This window comes from Antechinus flavipes, chromosome 5 (genome assembly GCF_016432865.1).
Source record: "Antechinus flavipes isolate AdamAnt ecotype Samford, QLD, Australia chromosome 5, AdamAnt_v2, whole genome shotgun sequence".
In the NCBI taxonomy this organism is placed as follows: Eukaryota; Metazoa; Chordata; class Mammalia; order Dasyuromorphia; family Dasyuridae; genus Antechinus; species Antechinus flavipes.
The window spans coordinates 204,944,302-204,965,397 of record NC_067402.1 but is presented as its reverse complement, the minus strand read 5'-3'; positions in this window follow the sequence as shown (position 1 = coordinate 204,965,397).

The window sequence follows — 21,096 nt, the reverse complement described above, 5'->3', positions numbered from 1 at the left end:
TAAGATCACAAGGCTCGAAACAGGAGAGGACATGAAACTACAATGTGAAACAATAGAGTAAAACCATGTTTTGATCTTTTGAGTGAGAAATTTAAAAGTTCTAAGAAACAGAACGTTCTGTTTCTCTGATCTCCTTACAGTAAATTGAAGCCAAGTAAATAGATCATTATTGGCAGAAATAACTGCTTCCCAAAGTGAGGTTTGTAAAGGTTGATGAAAAAAGAAAACAGAATTCTTTCTAAGGCAACAGTTTAATTATTACTCAAAAAGGTTCAAGAAGCTGTAAACAACACACAAAAGTAAACGAGGCACAATAGGATTTAGTCCCACTCAATTTACAAATGAGGAAAGAAGTCTAGAAAGTTTCAGTGACTTTGACCAAAGTCTGTGGCATTTAAAAAGTTTGAGAAACAATTTCTGGATAATTTAATCATTGTATTAAGAAAAGGATGGTCTTTTGGCTATGTCTGTTAGACTAATGATCCTTCATAGTGGTAGTCTCACAGTTTATATGCTCTTGGAAGAAAAAGTGTTCCTGAGGGTGGTAATCAACTCTGGTTAATGATTAATGAAAAAATGAAAATTACAATGTGATGCTGGGCTATATTACAATTAGGGTCTTGGATTAGATCACCCAAATCTTGTTGAAAGAGACTTATTGATACACATATCAAAGAGAGAAAAGCCACTTATACCCCACGTCTGTTTAACCAAACACGATCATTCCATTAGCCTAAATTTAGTATTTCTTTTACTGTCTGATTAGATTTTTAGAATGGATAAATCTTTGAGAAAAAGATTTCCTACACTGGCTGATTTCTGGATGAAAAAGTAGAAAACAAAGAAAAACCTTGGTCTCAATACAAAAAAAAATTATTAATACAATAAAGAAATAATCATTTCTCAATAAATGACAAAATTAGGATTCAAAATCATGTTCTCTGATTTTAAATTCAGTTCAATGTTTCTCCAAGAGGGAGAGAGGAAGAGAGAGGCAAAGACAGAAGGAATAGAAATAGAAAGACATAGAGAGATAAGAGAGTGACACACACAGTCACATTTCATTTACAGGATTTACTTCTAGAATTATAATATCATAGTTTTTAGAGTTAGAAGGAACATCTAGTCCAACTCCCTCATTTTATAGGGAGAATTGTTGTGACCCTACTGGGCCAAATCTTGCTAGATCAATCAACTTGTCCAAGGTCTCATAGGTAATGACAGAACATAGATTTTAACCTGGGTTCTCAGATCCCCAAATTCAGCAGACTTTCCTCTAATTGGTTGGTTGATAGTGCCTGTATCTGAAAAAATTCATGAAGATATTACATTAATGACAATAACAATGATTAACATTTACATAAGAGCTCTAGACTTTCTACTGGTTGAGGGGTTATGTGTGTAGTAAAAAGTACTACTTCCTGCTAACTAATATGTTAGGATTTTTCTTCTCTCATCCTTTCACAAAAACACAGCCTATCATTCCAAGCCCCTTAAAGTGACTTTCTACTTTGTCAAAAGAGAACACAGCTTTTTCAATGTTCTTCTATACTTTTGTCCTTTTCCCTGCCAGAAGAAAACCCGGGGAATTATCCTTTATTGAATAATATAACAGTCGATAGTGCAAGTTCATCTGGTTTATTTTTACACACAAACACGCAATTTTTTTGTTGCTTAACAGGATGCCTATGTAATAAAATTTCAATTGGTGATTGCATAACTATTTGGGTAAATTTTTACCCCAGGCTTTTAAGAAAAATTTCACAAAGTCATGTTTTCCTCCATTTTATTGTCCCCTAAAGTCCTTTCAAACCACCAACACTGTAGGGAAAGAGGAAGGAGAAGAGAGACAGCTTCTTGCATAGCAGAAATTAGGCACAATGCCTGGCATATAAGCAGCACTTAAATGCTTCATCTATCTTTCCTCAAACACCAGTATTACAGAATCATTCAATCTATCGACAAACTTTTATAAAGTGTCTATTATGTGCCAGTCACCATATCCTAAATACAGAGAATACAAAAGACAGGCAAAGTAGTCCTTGTCTTTGAGTAGTTTATATTTTATCAGGGGAGACATGGATTGTGTTGTTGCTTTTTTAAATAAAATTTGTGTCTATACCTTTGTTTCAAGCATGATATAATATCTTACTTAAAATATAATAAAGCAAAACTGACTACTTGATCACTGGCTCACAAAATTAAGGCCAAAAAAAAAAAAAAAAGAAGAAGAAGGTCATTTGAGCTTGCCTTTTCATTTCTACAGATGAGAAAATTGAGAAACCAAGTAATGAAATAACTTATCCAAGAGCACAAGAAGAATAAGCTATAAAACGTATTTTAAACCCTGACGCAAAAGGTTAGTTTTTTCCCATTAGAACAGATTTTTGTTGTATCAAAAGCATGCCATTATTATCAATGCTAGCAAATTTCAATTTGTTTGATTTAATAGCTCAAAGTGGGTGCAAAAGGTGGGCCACAGAGAATTTTATCTTAAGAAAATAGTTCACAGATTGAAAAACTTTTAGATTAATATAATAGACAAAAAGTCATAAGGATTTTAGACGACATAAGGAAACTATTTGAAAGCTGAATAAAAAATATTTGCCTCCATAATTAAGACATTTCTCTTCCATGAAGCCCTGTGTCACTAGACAAGTCATTTCTTGTTCCTATCCAGAATTTGGAATACATTAGCACTGTCTTATACTTTTCTTCTTCCAAACATCCTTCTTGTAATGCAAACTTACTTGTACAACAAATTTCCCTCACAGCACAAGACATTTTAGTTCAATAAAACAAGCATTTATTAAACAACTGCTTTGTGCCAGGATTTGTGCTGACAAGAAAATGCTTGATCCTTCCCTCAAAGATCTTACATTCTAAGGTCCCCACATTGTGGGTAGAGACTTTTTCTCCCAGCCATTCCCTTTAGGCTGATTTTCATGTCCTCAGCCTCAACTTTATAACCCTATTCAATAGAAAGATGTTTCTTCAAACTAAAGGAAGGGTGACTGTGTGCCTATTTCAGAAGCACATTCTGATTCACATTCTGATTTTAATTATACCGCTTCTGCTGTAAAGAACACTGTTGACTTATGTTGTATTTACGTATGAGTCCAGATTCATTTTATCTTTTCTGTGCCTTGGGGGAGTTATAATAAAATGTATCCATAAAAACTCCTTTGTTGAACCATAGCACTCAGTTGAGGAAAAATCCCAGTGATCATACAAAAAACAAAACAAAACAAATAACTCTTTCTTTTTCTCTCCTTCCCTTTTCTTTATTCCTTCCCTTCTTCTCTCTTTTGGTGTCTGTGTTTCTTTCTCTCTGTCTCTTTCATAAACATGTAACACACACACACACACACACACACACACACACTACTGTCTTTAAATACTCATCAAGGACAAGCATACTCAATATATAGATAGAGAATTTGGCTTCCTTTGAGAATATATCCCAAGTATAGAGATCAGATCTATTTGTCTTAAATTTGGCTTTAATTGTCTTAAAGAAAAGGAGGAATGGGATATGGGTTCAGTGAAAGAGTCAGAATTTGGTAAAGAACAGGGAGTCATGAATTTCATCAGTTCTCTTCTTCTCATCAATGCCAGCCATCATTTTACATTGTTTGAGTGCCCTACATTACTCTGCTCTGGGTTTTTCCTCTTGTGTTCCTCTTCTAAAGGTGTGAATAAAGTCACTTGGTCAAGGAGGCTGTAGAGAGAGGATATAGCAAGTTTTTTTCCTCCCCACACTACCTTGGCTACAATGTTCTTAATGTTATTATTACATTTCCAGGGATCCTGAAGACCAGCCTTCTATGTGCATGTACAAAATTCTGGTTCCTTGAGAGAGTTCAATTCTCCCATAGGACTAGAAGAGAATCTTCTCATTCATCACATCAGCTCCCAGAGGCTCAGGTAGGAGAGACTTTAGAAGCATTTGTCATCTAAGAGACATTATCAGCAGTCTATAATTTCACTTCAATGAAGGAAAAGGTGGTGTCCTGGGCATGATGTCAAGACTCCTGACTTTAAGTTCTAATATTAATATTTATTATTTATATGACCATGGCAATTCTCTGAGCTTAACTTCCCTCATGTGAAAAATGAGTATAATTAATGACGCCGTAGGGTTATAAAGAGAAAAGTCTCTGTAAATATTAAAAGTGCTATATAAATTCAAGTTAGGGTCTAGAAGAGTATAAAAGAAAGAAAGAAATAAAATATTTCCCCCATTCCCATTTATGTTTAATTTAGGAGAACAATCATAGAGAATTATGTCTTTTGTTCAAACAAGCAGAATAAATTCTTTTAGAGAAATCATCTTGAAATTGTTTACACTTTCTTTCAGTTCTGTTTTAAAGCCTTTGTCAGAGAACCCCACTAAAGCAATAGAATGTACAAAGAGGTTTGTCATTGATCCCTAAGGTATTTGGGCATATTATACTTTAAATAATTAAAAGAATAAATTCATTTCCTCTTGTAAAGAGTATATTTAATGGAGGGTTTTTAATCCAAAATAAAGCTCTATTATGTTGTATAGCAACAACCAGGATACTGAAGTATATTCAACAAGGGTATAAGGTATTTCAAATTAAAAAAAAAAAAACTTTATATGCACATGCTAGTCTAAATGCTAAGAGAGATAAAAAGATTAAGTAAATTATAGTGCCTAGTCTCATGAAGCTTACAGTCTAGTAAGTTTACATAAGATAAAGAGATAATTGTTTATAATTGAAAATACTTAAGTCCACGAGTGAAATCCAAAACAAAACATTACTAATTCTAGAGTTCACTGAAGCTTTCATAAAAGAGAAGGTATTTGAACTAAACCTTAAGGAATAGCTGAGTAGTTTCAGACAGAAATGCAGCTTTCCATGCACATAGAATAATATGAGCAGAGTGGAGGTAAACTAATAACAGATCATATACTGGGAACAGGAAGAGTTGTCTAGTGGTTGAAGTGTACCATGTGAAGAAAGTTCTCCAAGATAAGGCAGAACGAGTTGGGTAAAAGCATATGGTGGAGAGATTAGATGACCAGACTGAGATTGAAAATTTATAAGAATCAGTTAAAAGATTTTCATATCAATGGCCCATGCAAGAAGACTCACTCAGATTCATGAATTTGAGCTTAGATGCAATTTGGCTTAATGTATTCAGAAGAAGGAAATTTAGCTGATACTTGAAGGTGGCCAAAAAAGCTAAGAGATAGAGATGAAAAGAGAGAACATTATAATCATTTCCTCCATGTCCAGAATGTTTTCTATCCTCAACTTCCCCCCACACAAATATATTCTTCTATATTTCGTAATACTATACCTATATATCTCTCTGTACATAATATATATGTATATATATATTAAACATACATATATGTATGTGTGTTTCACATACACACACACACACACACACACAATCCCAGTTGTATCTAAGCCTATTAATAGGGCATTTCTTCTTTGGTAGATATAAAAGCCCTGCCATGTGTGAAGTTCAGCATGGAGTTGGCAAAAGCAGAAAAGAGAAGAGGTTTTTTTTTTTGTCCCCTTCAAACTCCATCATTTCTGGCTATTAATGCTTTTGTTCTTGTCCAATCATTTCTTAGTCATGTTTGACTCTTCTTGAACCCATTTAGGATTTTCTTAGTAATGGTTTGTCATTTCTTCCTCCAGCTATTATTATTATCTTACATAATATACCAAAATAAATTCAAATTAGATACAGGACCTGAATATTAAAGATAAGCCCCCAAAATGAGAAAAGGACATTATATACTTATGACTGATGTGGCTAGAAAGTGAATTCTTTATAAAACAGGGGATAAAGGCTATTAGAAAGATAATACTTTGATTACATGAAAAGGAAAAAATTTCATGAACAACTTAGGATAAGAAGGGAAGTGACTATCTAAGAAATAACCTTTGTATCAAATATATCTGATGGGACCAAATATACCAGTTGTATAAACAATCAATAGAGTTACATAAGACCAAAAATGAGGAAGGTAGGTAATATAAAACAAAATATATCAATAAAATTATTTAAAAATAAAAATTCAGTGTTTTTATCTATATAACTTTCAAAACATTATCATTGATTTATAAAACAATATATTTCAGTTTTTAAGGAACGTTTGCTTATCATGAAATAATGCACCATTAAGCAAGCTATAGCTTTCTACTTCTGTATTGACTACAGAACTATAGGCAAGAGGAATCATCAGCAAAAGAACTAAGTCTGCCTATAGTTTAATGTTTCACTATTTTTTTCATATCTGTGGCTTAGAGATGCTAAGGCACAAGCATGACTGAATTAAAGTTTCTATAATCAACTTCTTACCTTCTTCCTTAAGACCTGCCTTTTACTTCAGCATCACTGCTGATGCCTCAGAGGATCAAGAACAAAACTTTTTGACTGATGGAACAACTTTTCCTTTTCTCAGCAAACCCAAGGCCTTACAGGTACCCCTAGAAACGTGAGTTTCACAATATCCAGGGAAAAATTATATATATACATATAAATATACATACACATATATGAGGAAGAAAAAAATTGCATGGAGCAAGCAAGTGTTCTTTTGAGAATGAGGAAAAGAAAATAGTCAGATAGGGAGAAACTGAGGATAAGTGAGAGAGGAGGAATAACAGAGGAGGGAATCTGCTGTAGATGACCTAGAAAGAGATCATTTGTGCATATAAAGATTTTACTTTGTCAAGGGAAAAACCACCACTTCATTTGAGCCAGGGGTAATGGAAGAAAAAATGGAAGAAAGTATCTAGAAGAGTTGACATGAGGAAAAGGGGAGAATTGGAAGCTCTCAGTGAATGGCTTCCATATTTTCAGTAAAATATGATGCAAGGTTCTCAACTGAGAAGGCTAGGGGAGGGAAACAATATATTTTTCTTTATTAGTTAGGTTAAAGTTCAAGATAACAATTTTCCCCATTACTTCCTCTACCTTTAAAAACAAGAAATCATCAATAAGACAAGTTAAAAATTCATCACCTGAATTTGGCACTACCCATCCTGGAAATGCATGATTGTGAAAGGGATGGGTGAGTCACATAGTGGGGAAAAAAAAAAAAAAAAGATTCAGATGAACAGTTTAAGTATTTCCCTGGTGCCCAAGAAATGTTGGTGGATTTTTTAAGACCTGTAGGAAGACTTCTAACAGTCTTGGGAATGTTCTCTTTGGAATTTCTTGTTTTTTGTTTTTTTTAGGAATATGGAAAAGAATTACAAAGAATACTAAAGCACAGATGATTGCTATTTGTACAGATGTAAGGAGTGGTCACTGCAGAGAGATATCCCCCTTTAGCTGAATAGGCAGCTAAGTGACAAAATAGATAGATTCCAGATTCTGAAGCCAGGAAGATTTGATTTGACCTCAGTCACTCACATTCTATTTGCCTCAGTTTTCTCATCTATAAAATGGAGATAGATAATATAAAATATCCCAATGTTAGAAGGATCAAATAAAATAATAATTATAAAGCATTTAACCTTACACAATTATAAAGCACAGTGCTTTGCACATAGTAATACAATAGAAATGTTAGCTATAATAACAATATTATTAAATAACATTTAACATATAATAAATAATTAAATATTATTATTTATATATTTATATTTAATATGTAGATATTGTTATTATATATATTTAATATATGAATATATATTTATATATTTAGATCACAGATTTGTCAAAAGTATAAATATTTTGATATGGGTCCCAACCTTTTCTTCTTCTCAGCTGTCTTTAATTGGTAATTAGCAGACTCCTTCAACTTTTCACCTATAATGACTCAAGCAGAAATACAGCTACCACCAAGACTATATCTAATTAAAAATAATAATCAACTTCTCTCCTTCCTGCTGCAATCCCATGACTGCCTTAGCCTCAATGTAAGTGTTTTTTGCAAACTTGAATATGTAAAAATAAATAAGTAAACTGACTGCTAAGAGCACATTCTATCTTTAATGTGTTTTAGAAAGTCTTGAAACATTGTGAGAGGTAAAGGCCAGTTTAGAAAACTTAGAGCTAAAATAGCAGCTGATGAAAGTAGCTTTTGGTGGGGCAGTGGATAGAGCACCAGCCCTGAAGTCAGGAGAATCTGAGTTCAAATTTGGCCTCAAACACTTAACACTTCCTAGCTTTGTGACTCTGGGCAAGTCACTTAACCCCAATTGCCTCAGCAAAAAAAAATAAATAAATAAGAAAGTAGCCTTTGCTTTAGAGTACTGATGAAAGTGTTTTGCTGAAGTGGGGACCACAAACTGTAGCAGAGTCTCCCCTTCAGCAGTCCCATGTGTATTGGCTACTTGCCTATCATATGCTCCAGAAACCTTATGTGCTGGGAATTTCTTCAAGAGATGGTGCTGGTATGGGCTCTGATAATAGTTTAGACCATTCAATGTACTGAAAATATTCCTGATAATCTGAAGGAATACAGAGTAGACCTATTCTAAGAAATGTCTGGCAGTGAAACTTGGTACAAATAGCTGGATTGTGCAGTTCCAGAAAAATGAAGCCTCGTTCAGATTGACTATTTCTTAGTATTTTTCAACTTGGACACTCAAAGGCCTAACATTGCTACTGGGAAAACCATAGCTTTGTCTATATGGACCGTTGTTGGCAAGGTTGTAGCTCTGCTTCTTAGTGTGTTGTTCAGATCTGCCATATTTTCCTTCCAAGGAGCGTCTTTTAATTTCATATCTGCAGTGTTGAGCCAAAAATATAAAATCTGACATTGCTTCCATTTCTTTTCCTGTTTGCCAGGAAGTGATGGGATCAATTGCCAAGATTTTAATTGATTGTTTTGTTGTTGTTATTAAACTTCAAGCCAGCTCTTACACTTTCTTCTTTCACCCTTATCAAGAAATTTCTTAATTCTTCATTTTCTGCCATCAGAATTGTTTCATCAGCCTGAGATTATCAACATTTCTCCTTGCAACCTTAATTCCAGCTTTTAATTCATCCAGTCTGACATTATACCTGATATTATCCATAAAACTCTGTATATAAGTTAAATAAATAAAGTGATAGTTTACCACTTTATCATACTTCTTTTCTAATCTTAAACTAATCAGTTGTTCCATGTTTGGTTCTATTAGTTGTTTTTTGTTCTGCATACAAGTTTTTTAGGAGACAAGTAAGATAATCTGGTACAACTATTTCTTTGAGAACTAGCCACAGTTTATTGTAATCCACACAGTTAAAGGCATTAGTGTAGTCAATGAAGCAGAAGTAGATTTTTTTTTTCAGTAACTCTTGCTTTCTCCATCATCCAATGAATATTGGCAATTTGTCTCTGGTTTCTCTGTCTCTTTGAAAACCAGCCTGCTTATTTGGAACTATGCTTAAAGGGCTGTAAAACTGTGCATATTTTGCATATTTTTTGATCCAGCAGTGCCATTACTGGTTCTATATCCCAGAGAGATCTTAAAAGAGGGGAAAAGATCCACATGCAAAAAAAAATATTTATAGCAATCCTTTTTGTAGTGGCAATGAACTGGAAATTGCGAGGTTGCCCATAAGTTGGGGAATAACTGAATAAGTTAAGGTATATTAATGTAATGTAATATTGTTCTATAAGAAATGATGAGCAGACTGATTTCAGAAAAGCCTGGAAAAGACTTACAAGAACTGATACTAAATGAAGTGAGCAGAACCAAGAGAACATTGTACACAGTAACAAGATTATATGACGATGAACTCTGTTGGACATGATTCTTTTCAACAATGTGGTGATTCAAGGCAATTGCAATAGACTTATGATGGACGGTGTCAATGTCTATCAACATCCAGAAAAAGAACTATGGAGACTGAATGTGGATTAAAGTATAGTATTTTCACCTCTTTGTTGTTGTTTGCTTGCTTAGTTTTTTCTTTCTAATGCTTTTTGTTTTTCTCAAATATTTTATTTTCCCAAATACATGAAAAGATAGTTCAAAAAACATGTTTTTCATAGTTTTTTCTCTTTTGATCTGATTTTTCTTGCACAACATGATAAATATGGAAATGCATTTGAAGAACTGCACTATCTTTTCATGTGTTTGGAAAAATAAAATACTATTAAAAAGAAATAAAGAAAGAAAAATGCCATTCTGTTCTTCTGGTAATTCTTAGTTAACATATTACTGAAGCCTAGTTTGCAGAATACTAAGTATAATCCTTGCTAGTGTGTGAAATGAATACAATTGTTTAGTAATTTGAACACTCTTTGGCATTGCTGTTCTCTAGGATTGGTATGTAAAGTGATCTTTTCCAATCCAAATTTGCTGACATACTGAGCACAACACTTTAACAGCATTATTTTAGGAACTTGAATAGTTCAGCTTAATTCCATCACCTCCACTAGTTTTATTGTTAGCAATGCTTCTAAAGACCCACTTGACTTCCTTCTCCAAAGTGTCTGATTCTCAATCAGTAATCACATTTGCCCTTAGTGTGCCTAAGGAAAAACAAACAAGAGAGGCAAAAGGAAAAAGAGCACTCTCTTATAATAAGGGGAACCGTTTTAAAATTTCACTTCAGTAACTAGTTGTGACCTTGAACAAGTAAACTAATTTTCCTGAATCTCAGTTTCTCAGCTATAAAACAAGGAAATTATATTTAGTGGCATCTGAGGTCCCTTCCAGTTCTAGGTAAATGATCCTAGGAAATATATTTTAATCAAAATTAATAACAGTCAATCTGTCTAGTAATTAAAGTTTCTACTGTGTGTTAGATTCTAAGAACTAGATATACAAAGAAGAGCAAAAAACAAACTTGTTTTTCAACAGGGAAACAAAGGATATTCCAGTTCCTCTCCTTTTGACCAGTAAGGTAATGAGTGAAAGTGCAATCAGTGCTGAAAAGGTCAGGGAAGCTGTGTCATCAGGAAGGAGCTGAGTCTCAGTAAGTGCAAGAAGATGAAAAAGAAGGGGAAAAGAAAAGATTTAAGATAAAAACTAGTTTGTTACTTATGGACCAGGCATTCCAGAGAGCACAGTGGAAGGGGTGAACAGCTTTAGAGTGACACATTGGCAAAGCTAGATTTGAACACAGACCTTTTCAAAGACATTGGGTTTTCCAGCACACCATGGTAATATAAGATTGACAGGAAAAGAGCTGGATCCTACAAAACCCAAAGGTCTGACAGTCCAGATAGTCTCAATCAATCAATGAAGCAAAAGTACTTATTAAGTACTTTAAAGAATGAAGTTAAGTGGATCTTTGGAAGCATTGCTAACAATAAAGCTAGTGGAGGTGATGGAATGAGTTGACTGGTCTGCCATAATTAGACTTGCACTTTAGGAAGATCCATTAGACAGATGAGTAGTAGATGGATTGTAAAGGGGAGAGACTTGTGTCAGGAAAACCATCTGAAAAACCATTACAGTAGTCCAGATATTATGTGCTGACAGCATGTATCAGTGTAATTGCAGTATTAGAGGGAAAGGGGGACTTATATAACAGATATTGTGGAAGGAGGAATAATAGGACTTAACAGATTGGATATGAGGAAATAGTGTAAGAAAGAGTAAGGAGCCTGGACTCCTTACTGGAGTAAAGTAGTCCTAGAAGGATAGTGTTATCCTCCATAGTAAGAGAAAAGTTAAGAAAAAAAGAGGATTTAAGGAAAAATAAAGTTTAGTTTTGGACAGGATGAGCTTAAAATGTTCATAGTACATCCAGTTCAAAATGTCTACCAGGCAGTTAGAGACATGGATCTGGGAGGTTAGGAAAGAAGTTAGATAAGTTAGGATAAGTAGATGGGAGAAACATCATCAGAGAGGTGATGATTGCATCCATTGAAGATAATGAGATTACTAAATGAAATAGTATAGAAGGAAAAGGAAAGATAATCCAGGACAGAGCCTTGTACACTTTATTAGCAGCCAGGACCTGGAAGAAGACCCAGGAGAGGAGACAGAAAGAACAATAGAAACAAGAAAATATCAAGGAGAAGAGTATGGTTGACAATGACAAAGGTTACAGAGAGCTAATGAAGGATGAAGCCTGAGAAAAAGTCAATTGATTTGACAATGGAGAGAGATCATTGCTAATTATGGAGAGAACCATTTCAGTTGTATGAGGAGGTCAGAAGACTAGCTGTAAAGAACTAAGAAAAGAATTAGAGGAAAAGAAGTAGACACATTGATAATACTCATCCTTCTCAAGAAATGTAGCCAAATTGACCCACACTTAACACCGTATACCAAGATAAGGTCAAAATGGGTTCATGACCTAGGCATAAAGAATGAGATTATAAATAAATTGGAAGAGCATAGGATAGTTTACCTGTCAGACCTGTGGAAGAGGAAGGAATTTATGACCAAAGAAGAATTAGAGATCATTATTGACCACAAAATAGAAAATTTTGATTGTATCAAATTGAAAAGTTTCTGTACAAACAAAACAAATGCAGACAAGATTAGAAGGGAAGCAATAAACTGGGAAAACATTTTTACAGTTAAAGGTTCTCATAAAGGTCTCATTTCCAAAACATATAGAGAATTGATTCTAATTTATAAGAAATCAAACCATTTTCCATTTGATAAATGGTCAAAGGATAAGAACAGACAATTCTCAGATGAAGAAATTGAAACTATTTATAGCCATATGAAAAGATGCTCCAAGTTATAATTAATCAGAGAAATGCAAATTAAGACAACTCTGAGATACTACTACATACCTGTCAAGATTGGCTAGAATGACAGGGAAAGATAATGATGATTGTTGGAGGGGACGTGGGAAAACTGGGACACTGATGCATTGTTGGTGGAATTATGAACGAATCCAACCATTCTGGAGAGTAATTTGGAACTATGCTCAAAAAGTTGTCAAACTGTGCATACTCTTTGATCCAGCAGTGTTTCTACTGGGTTTATACCCCAAAGAGATACTAAAGAAGGGAAAGGGACCTGTATGTGACAAAATGTTTGTGGCAGCCCTTTCTGTGGGGCCTAGAAACTGGAAAATGAATGGATGCCCATCAATTGGAGAATGGTTGGGTAAATTGTAGTATATGAATGTTATGGAATATTATTGTTCTGTAAGAAATGACCAGCAGGATGAATACAGAGAGCCTTGGAGAGACTTATGTGAACTGATGAAATGAGTAGAACCAGGAGATCATTATATACCTCAACAATGATACTGTATGAGGATGTATTCTGATGGAAGTGGATATCTTCGATAAAGAGAGCTAATTCAGTTCAATTGATCAAGGATGGACAGAAGCAGCTACACCCAAAGAAAGAACACTGGGAAATGAATGTGAACTGTTTGCATTTTTGTTTTTCTTCCCGGGTTATTTTTACCTTCTGAATCCAATTCTTCCTGTGCAACAAGAGAACTGTTCCATTCTGCACACATATGTTATATCTAGGATATACTGTAACCTATTTAACATGTATAGGACTGCTTGCCATCTAAGGGAGGGGGTGAAGGGAGGGAGGGAGAGGAAAAGTCAGAACAGAAGTGAGTGTAAGGGATAATGTTGTAAAAAATTACCCTGATATAGGTTCTGTCAATAAAAAGTTATAATTATGAAAAAAAAAAAGGAGTGTAGCCAAGAAAGGGAGGAGACATAGGAGACAATATCTGGAGGAAATGATTGGATCAGGTGAGAGGTTTTTTTTTTTTTTTTGAGAATGGGCATGTTTATAAGCACGAGAGAAACAGTAAGATTGAAGATAAGTAAGCATGGAAATAATAGAGGACGTAATCATCTGGAAAAAAACTGGTTGTCATGGTATCATTTGCGCATGGGGCTATCATTTCATATGAGACAAGTATGAAGGAGGAGATAGTGACAGAAGACATCTGGTGATGTCTGATGAGGTGGAGGAGAAAAGAGGGAGTTCTCAAAGAACGGTCTGAATTTTTTAATGGCAAAATTCTCCACAGAGAGGTTATTAGGAAGGAACCATGAGAAGTTTGAGAAAGGATGAGAAGGTTTGAAAAGTCACTGCGGTAAATAGGGCAGTAAGTTGATTAGGTATGTGTAAAAGGATTACCTTGCTACAGGGAAGGTCTAGTTATGGACTCAACAGTGTAGTTTCCTGATTTTTTCCACCTTCATTCAGCAACATATGCATGGATAGGAGGGAAGATAGCAGATAATGGGAGTGATTCAAGACTGAGGCTTGGCAGGGCAAGATCAGCAGTATGATAAAGTAGCAAGGAGCTCAAAAGAAGAGAATAATCCAGTTGAATTGATCTATCAAGATGGAGAAAGGAAAGTTTAGCCAGGGTAAGGAATGATGACCAGGGAAAGAACTAAGAGGTCAAGGTTTTGGAGGTCACTCTGAGATGAAAGAGAAGAATTTGGGACTGCAAAGCAGAGGAAAAAGCAGAATAACCACAAATTGTAATCTGGTAAGGGAATTTCAGAGTTCATAAACATGGTGCATTTGTGGGTGATGTGAAAATTAAGGGTATGACCATCTCTGTAGGTAACCGAGTTCAAAAGGGATTAAGTTATGGGAAATGAGTAAATGACAGAGGCAACATGGTAGAATAAAAGGAAGAAGTATGGTGAGCTTCCCTTCACAAACGTCTCTACACAAATATAGAAAATGCACCAGACTAAACTCTGATGGAAAAGTACAGAAAAAGTCACAAAGAGTCATTTGTCTAGACCAGCTTGGCATAGGAAAACAGAACACTGTTGAAGTTGGACCAAGGGCATGTTGTAGGAGGAGCACTCCAGCACCCAAGGACTGTGTACCAGCAAGAAGAAGTCCCAGAACCACTTGACCCATACAAGGTCACTGAAATCAGGATAGGTGCAAATTGACAACTTTGTCACCCAATTACCCAGGTCTAGGTCCCAGATCCAGAGAAGAGTGAGAATGGGATCTATTCAGGGGAATGGTATCTGGGCTGAAGAAAGAGCAGAAAACTATTAGTAGCAACAACGGGGATGTGATTCAGACCACAAAGCAGACTCCCATTTTCAGCATCTAACTCAGTCTTCAAAAGAATAACCAGCTTTTTCTTCCCCTCTCCTTTTTTTCTCCTCTCCTTTCTCCTCTTCTCTCTTCTCTTCCCTCCCTTTTACCCTTCCTCTCCTATTTCTATCCTTTCTTCCAACCTTTCTCCTTTCTCATTTCCCCAGCTTAGATGATGCAGTGGTGGAGAAGCTGAGGAACCTACAGAGCCTCTGAGGTGAACATCACTAGCCTATGCCAGGACATGCTCTCCAAAACAGTCACATGCCAGAGAAAGCTAGCTGATAAAGGCTATAAACTTCTGGAAAATATGAACAAGATGACTAGCTTGAAGTTTCTAAAAATTAAAGATATTGCAATAAACACGAATAGAAATCTAGAGAACTTAAACCAGAAATATGCAGCACTTCAGTCTATCTGGATCATATCACTTTAATTGAGGAGCACATAGCAGCTTTTGAGTAGGTAGCCTACAAGTTGTTGTTTGTCCTTCATTTTTTGAGGAGAACCATGACATAAGGGAGGGGATGCTGTGACATGCAAGTGAATTGGATTTAAGTGAGAGAAGGCTGTGCAAGGTCACCTGCCTCCCTTTCCCCTCCAGAGCCATCTGGAGTGGCCTGAAATAAATCAGAATACTGGAGATGGCCCTGAATACAGTGGGAGACCTTGGTCTTTGTAAGCTAAAGTTTTCGACAGGTCTCAGTTGGATGTATAATCAAAGAAACTAAAAGCAAAGTATAATAAGTTAGAGAGGCAAGGAAGAATTTTTTTATCACAAAGACTTTACAAGAACGTTTCATGAAAGCTGAAATGGATGGGCTAGAACTTATCAAACTTCTATGCTTTAATTCCATAAAAATAAGTGATGCTACTGATCCAAGGAGAATCCTAACTCCCAGTTTTGGTTGGATATATAACTTTGACCATTTCTTGATGCTTTCCTAAACTTTACCTCCTGGAACTTCATCTTATTGTATGTGTCATTGTATGCCCTGGACCAAAGTTCAAAAATCAAGATCATAGTTATTTAGAGCAGAGACAGATGAAAGACTCTGTCTCCCTCCAACCTCCCTACTCCCCCTCCCCAAGGTTCTATATTTGACTCTTTGTTGTGAATGTGCTCCCCCGTCTTCCTCATAGCCTGCTATTAAAATTAAATAATAAATGCTGTTTTATGACCCCCCCAAAAAAAAGAATAACCAGAGTAGAAATCCCCACTCAAAGGGGAATCTGTAATTTCTACCACTCTGAGTCAGCTGAGCTTTCCAGATGACTATAAGTTCATCAACAAAACTGAGGTCAGGAATTTGCAAAACTAGGAGAGGGGGAAGTGTATGTGGCCGGGAAAATTAGGAGTGTGCCTCAATCAGATTTTGCCCTGAATAAGAATACTTTAGAAACACTGAAAAATCCCCTGCCCTGTCCGTGAGATCCTAGAATAACACAACAGTCAATGGTATCATCAAAAAAGAAGCAACAGGACTAACTTAGATCTTTTCTTCAGAAGCAGAGGAGGGAAATCATCACACAAATCCAGAAGAAGAGAATGACTCAAAAATACATATAAGTAAAACCTCAGTGAAAAATATGATTTGGAAACAAATTAAATGAGAATTCCTTGGAAGAGATGAAACAAGTAGTTTTTTTTTTTAAGTTTAAAAATGTTTTTTTTAAATAAGTATAATGAGAGTGTCTGAGGAAAATGATGGAAAAGAAATGAGAGAATAAATTGGAAAGGGAATTAACAGATTAGTATAAGAGGTACAAAAACTCATCCAAGCAACAAAATCCCTTGAAAATATGAAGGAATCAAATAGATGCCACTTGTTTCCACAAGGCAGCAAGAAATATTTAAGCAAACTGAAAAAACAAAAAGAAGAGGAAGGGAGGAGAAAGAAGAAGAACAGGAGAAAGAGGAGATGTAAGATATTTCACAGGAAATTTAGAAATTTAGAAAATATATTGAGAGGAAAAAAATTTAAGAATTCTTGTATTATCAGAACACAATGACCAAAAAATAAATAAATAAGAGTCTAGAAATTTCATATTTTAAGAAATCCTAAAAACAAATTCCTGGCCAGATCTCTTAGAAGCAGAGGGAAAAGTGGAAATAGAAAGAATTCACCATCTTAGGATGCTATAAGATAATATGAAGAACATGGAATATAATACTCACCAGATTTATAGATAGGCAAACAATTTATAAATAAACAAGAGATAGAGGACAGAATGAGATGTAAAATGGATAATTTTGAATTCATCAAATTAAGAAGTTTTTGTATAAATAAAACAAATGGGGGAGGGAGGCAGCTGGGTGGCGCAGTGGATAGAGTACCAGCCCTGAAGTCAGGAAGACCTGAGTTCAATTATGGTCTCAGACACTTAACAGTTCCTAGCTGGGTGACCCTGGCCAAGTCACTTAACCCCAATTGCCTCAGCAAAAAAATAATAATAATAAATAAAACAAATGTAACTAAGATCAGAAGGAAATCACTCCACTTATCAACACACATTTATTTAGTAGCTAGTATTTACCAAGCACTGTGCAAAGGCCTAAGTATAAAAAGGAAGACAGAGAAAGTCATTGCACCCAGTGTGGTTACATTCCAATAGGAGAGGCAACATTTAAGTAATTAGGTACATTCGGACTATATAACAAAGCAATTGAAAAGTAACCTCATAGGGGAAGGCTCCAGAGATGTAAGAAAGACTTGCTGGCAAACAGGGTATGTAAACTGAGTCTTTGCAGGAAGCCAAAAATTCTAAGAGATCAAGATGAGATGGGTTACCAACAGTTGGGATATGAAACAGGATATAAAACCTGATTAGTTTGGGAATAGAATTGTACTTGACACTGCCTTATCAATCAATGAATCACCAATGATTTATTAGGCATTTACTATGCTCCAAGTACCGTGCTAGTAAATAGAATGTCTCTGTAATGGAAATTCTCATTAATTCAGATGGTCCTTTTAATATGAATTATGGGATCATAGATCTAGAGATCTAAGAGAACATGTGTCATTAAGGGGGCTGAGTAATAGAATTAAGTACAGACTAGCTCACTCACTAAACCTGCTCCACAAAGATCTAAAAAAAGCACCAGATCAAATTCTGATCAGAAAATCAAAGCAAAAAAAATCACAGCTTGTCATTTTTCTAGCCCAGGGAAGTGTGGGGAGACAGAGAGTGAAATCTACAGGTATGAAAGACTAGGTCTGGCCAGAATCATGCCATACAAAGAAAAGTCCCAAGGATTGAAAGGGAGGTGAGATGGGACACCAGGCTGGAAACACTGGGGCAGGAAGAAATCCCTGGGATCCCTGAAATCCTACTACAGAGAGCAGGAATGTACTATCTACTAGCTCTCAATCTGTTGTGATCTAGTTCAGATGGATCTGAATCGGTCCCTGTTCGGGCGCCAAAATGTGGTGAGCTTTTTCTTCCCAAAACGCAGCCAGGTGATAAAAGTTCAGATCTTTTACTATCTCCAATATAGCCCGGTTAGCTTAGAGGCCTATCTCTCTGCTTGGTTCCAAGAGCTCTCTCCGAATGTCTTTAAATCCAAAGGTCTGGTCCTTCAGCCTCTGCCTCTGCTTTCTTCAGCCTCCAGCCAGCTCCAGTCTTCATGTCATTCCGGTGAAATCTCGACTTGTAGCGTCTTCCTCTCAAGAACTCTCCGACTGGCCCATTGGCCTATTTATGCTCCTTCCAGAGAGAGGGATTATGGGTAGTTCTACTTAGTACCTTGTTTCAGGTTCTGCCCAAAACATCTTCTTGTAAGATTAGATCAACTCTAATTAGTTAGCAGTTAGTAAGGATCCCAACATCTCCCCCTTTCTTTTGTTTTAAAACATAGGGGGTTTCTGAGGGGGTACACATAAATCCATCAATATGGGCCAGAACTTTGTAACAGATATACATGGTATACATAAATCCATCAATATGGGAGGCATTATACATAATTTACATAAGTACATAGCAATATAACACAGGCTAGTAGTAATGTAACAACATGAATCAACCTAAAAATTTACACATGTCCATAAGTCCTAGAAACAGTCCAATAGGATTCCATTGTCCATTAGTTCATGTGCCAGGAATCCAATAGTTCCTGTAAGCCCTGAAGTACTGCAAAAGTCTCATCAACAATTTTTCATCTCAGGGAACCCAATGATTCTTGCTGGTTTTTCAAGAAGTAAAACAGTTTCATCTTGTGTTAGGAAATCCAATGATTCCTGAAGGTTTTAAAAGTCTTTTTAACAGTTTCATAGTCAGCCATCTGATTCCTTCTCCACCTGTGGAAATATAAGCAGATCCTCTTCCCCAAGCAGTTAATCTAATTCCCTTCTATTTACCAAATTTGGGATTTCTCCTCATCATCTGGTAATTACATTGGAGTCGTTTGCATTGGATATTGTCTTGTTGTCTTAAAAGGCCTGTATTCTTCCCAACTGTAATCCTGATTGCTTTTCTGTTGGTTGATGACATCAGAATCCTGAATTTCTAAAGTCTCTCTGGGTGTAACCTCAGCTGCTATCATGCCCCACCTGTCCTTTGATTGATACTTTAGAGCTGGGCCCTGCCTCTCATTCCTCTGGGTCAATATACATTTAGAGGCCCAGTGAAAGCCTCGGTTACATTTTGGACATGGGGTTTTGGGTTTTCTCTCACCCTGTCTTCTCACTCTATCTCCATATCTACAATGAGCTCTCAAATGTCCAATTTTTCCGCACTGAAAACATCGACGAGTTTCTCTAGAATTCCTCTGCCAAGAAGGACCTTGTCTTTCCATGTTCATCATAGTCTGGGCATAATAAGCATTTGTGCCCACTGTGGCACAGCGTCTTATGATTTCTTCTAAAGGAGCATCTTTGTCTAGCCCCCATATAATTCTTTTGCAAACCTCATTGGCATTTTCCTTAGCCAAATGTTTAGTCATTATTTCTGTTGCTGCATTGTCTCCAATGGTTCTTATTATAGCTGTTTGTAAACGTCCCACAAAATCTGCAAAAGGTTCATTGGGACCTTGCTCTATTTTTGTGAAAGCATTATTTCCATCTTTCTGTCCAGGGAGAGAATTCCAAGCTTTTATTGCAGCCTTAGAAATTTGCTCATACACTGTTATGGGATCTAGACTTAAAATCAAGAAAAACTTACCCAACAAAACTAAGTATTATTCTACAAATGAAATAAATATCTCCTAAGTATTGCTTGATGGAAAAAAAAAAACTAGAACTGAATTTACAAACAAGGATTCAAGAGAAAAACAAAAAGGTAAATATGAGAGAGAAAGCTTAATAGATCAAACAAGGTTTGACTGCTTATATTCTTATATGGAGAGAGGAAACATGTAACCCCTGAGAACTTCTATAATCACTAGTAATCCTAGAGGGAAGATAATTAGACCTAGAGTCTAAGTTCGATTTTATTATGTTGAAATGATCTTAAAAGAAGACTAGAAAGGAGAATAGCTGTAATACAGTAGAAGAGGAAGAGAAGAAAAGAATATTGGGGAAAAATATCTCACATAAATAGGTCACACAAGAAAAGAGTTTATACAATGGAGGAGCAGTAAAAGAGGGAGCGGGCAAGACTTGAACTTTATCCTCACGTGAATTGGTTCAAAGAGAAACAAATAAAGATATACATTGAGATAGACGCAGAAATTTTTTTTACTCAACAGAGAAGTAGAAAGGAGATGAAGAGAAAAGAGAAGAGGGAATAAGAGGGAGGGTACATTATGTGGTCAGAAGCAAAACAGATATTTGAGTAGCAGATCCAATTTTAAAAAGAGAGAGAGAGAGAAGGGTATAAGCATAAAAATATATGATGGAAGGAAATATACAATTAGCAATCAAAACTATCAATGTGAATGGGATGAACTTGCCCATAAAACAAATGAGGATAGAAGAATAAATTAGAAACCAGAATCAAACAACACTTGAAATAGAATGATACACATAAAGTTAAAATAAGGGACTAGACCAGAATCTTTAATAATTTAACTAAAGTGAAAAAACAGAGTGGTAATCATGATATTAGACAAATCAAAAGCGAAAATAGACCTAATTAAAAGACATAAACAGGGAAACCATATTTTGCTAAAAGTTATTATAAACAATGAAGTGATCATGTA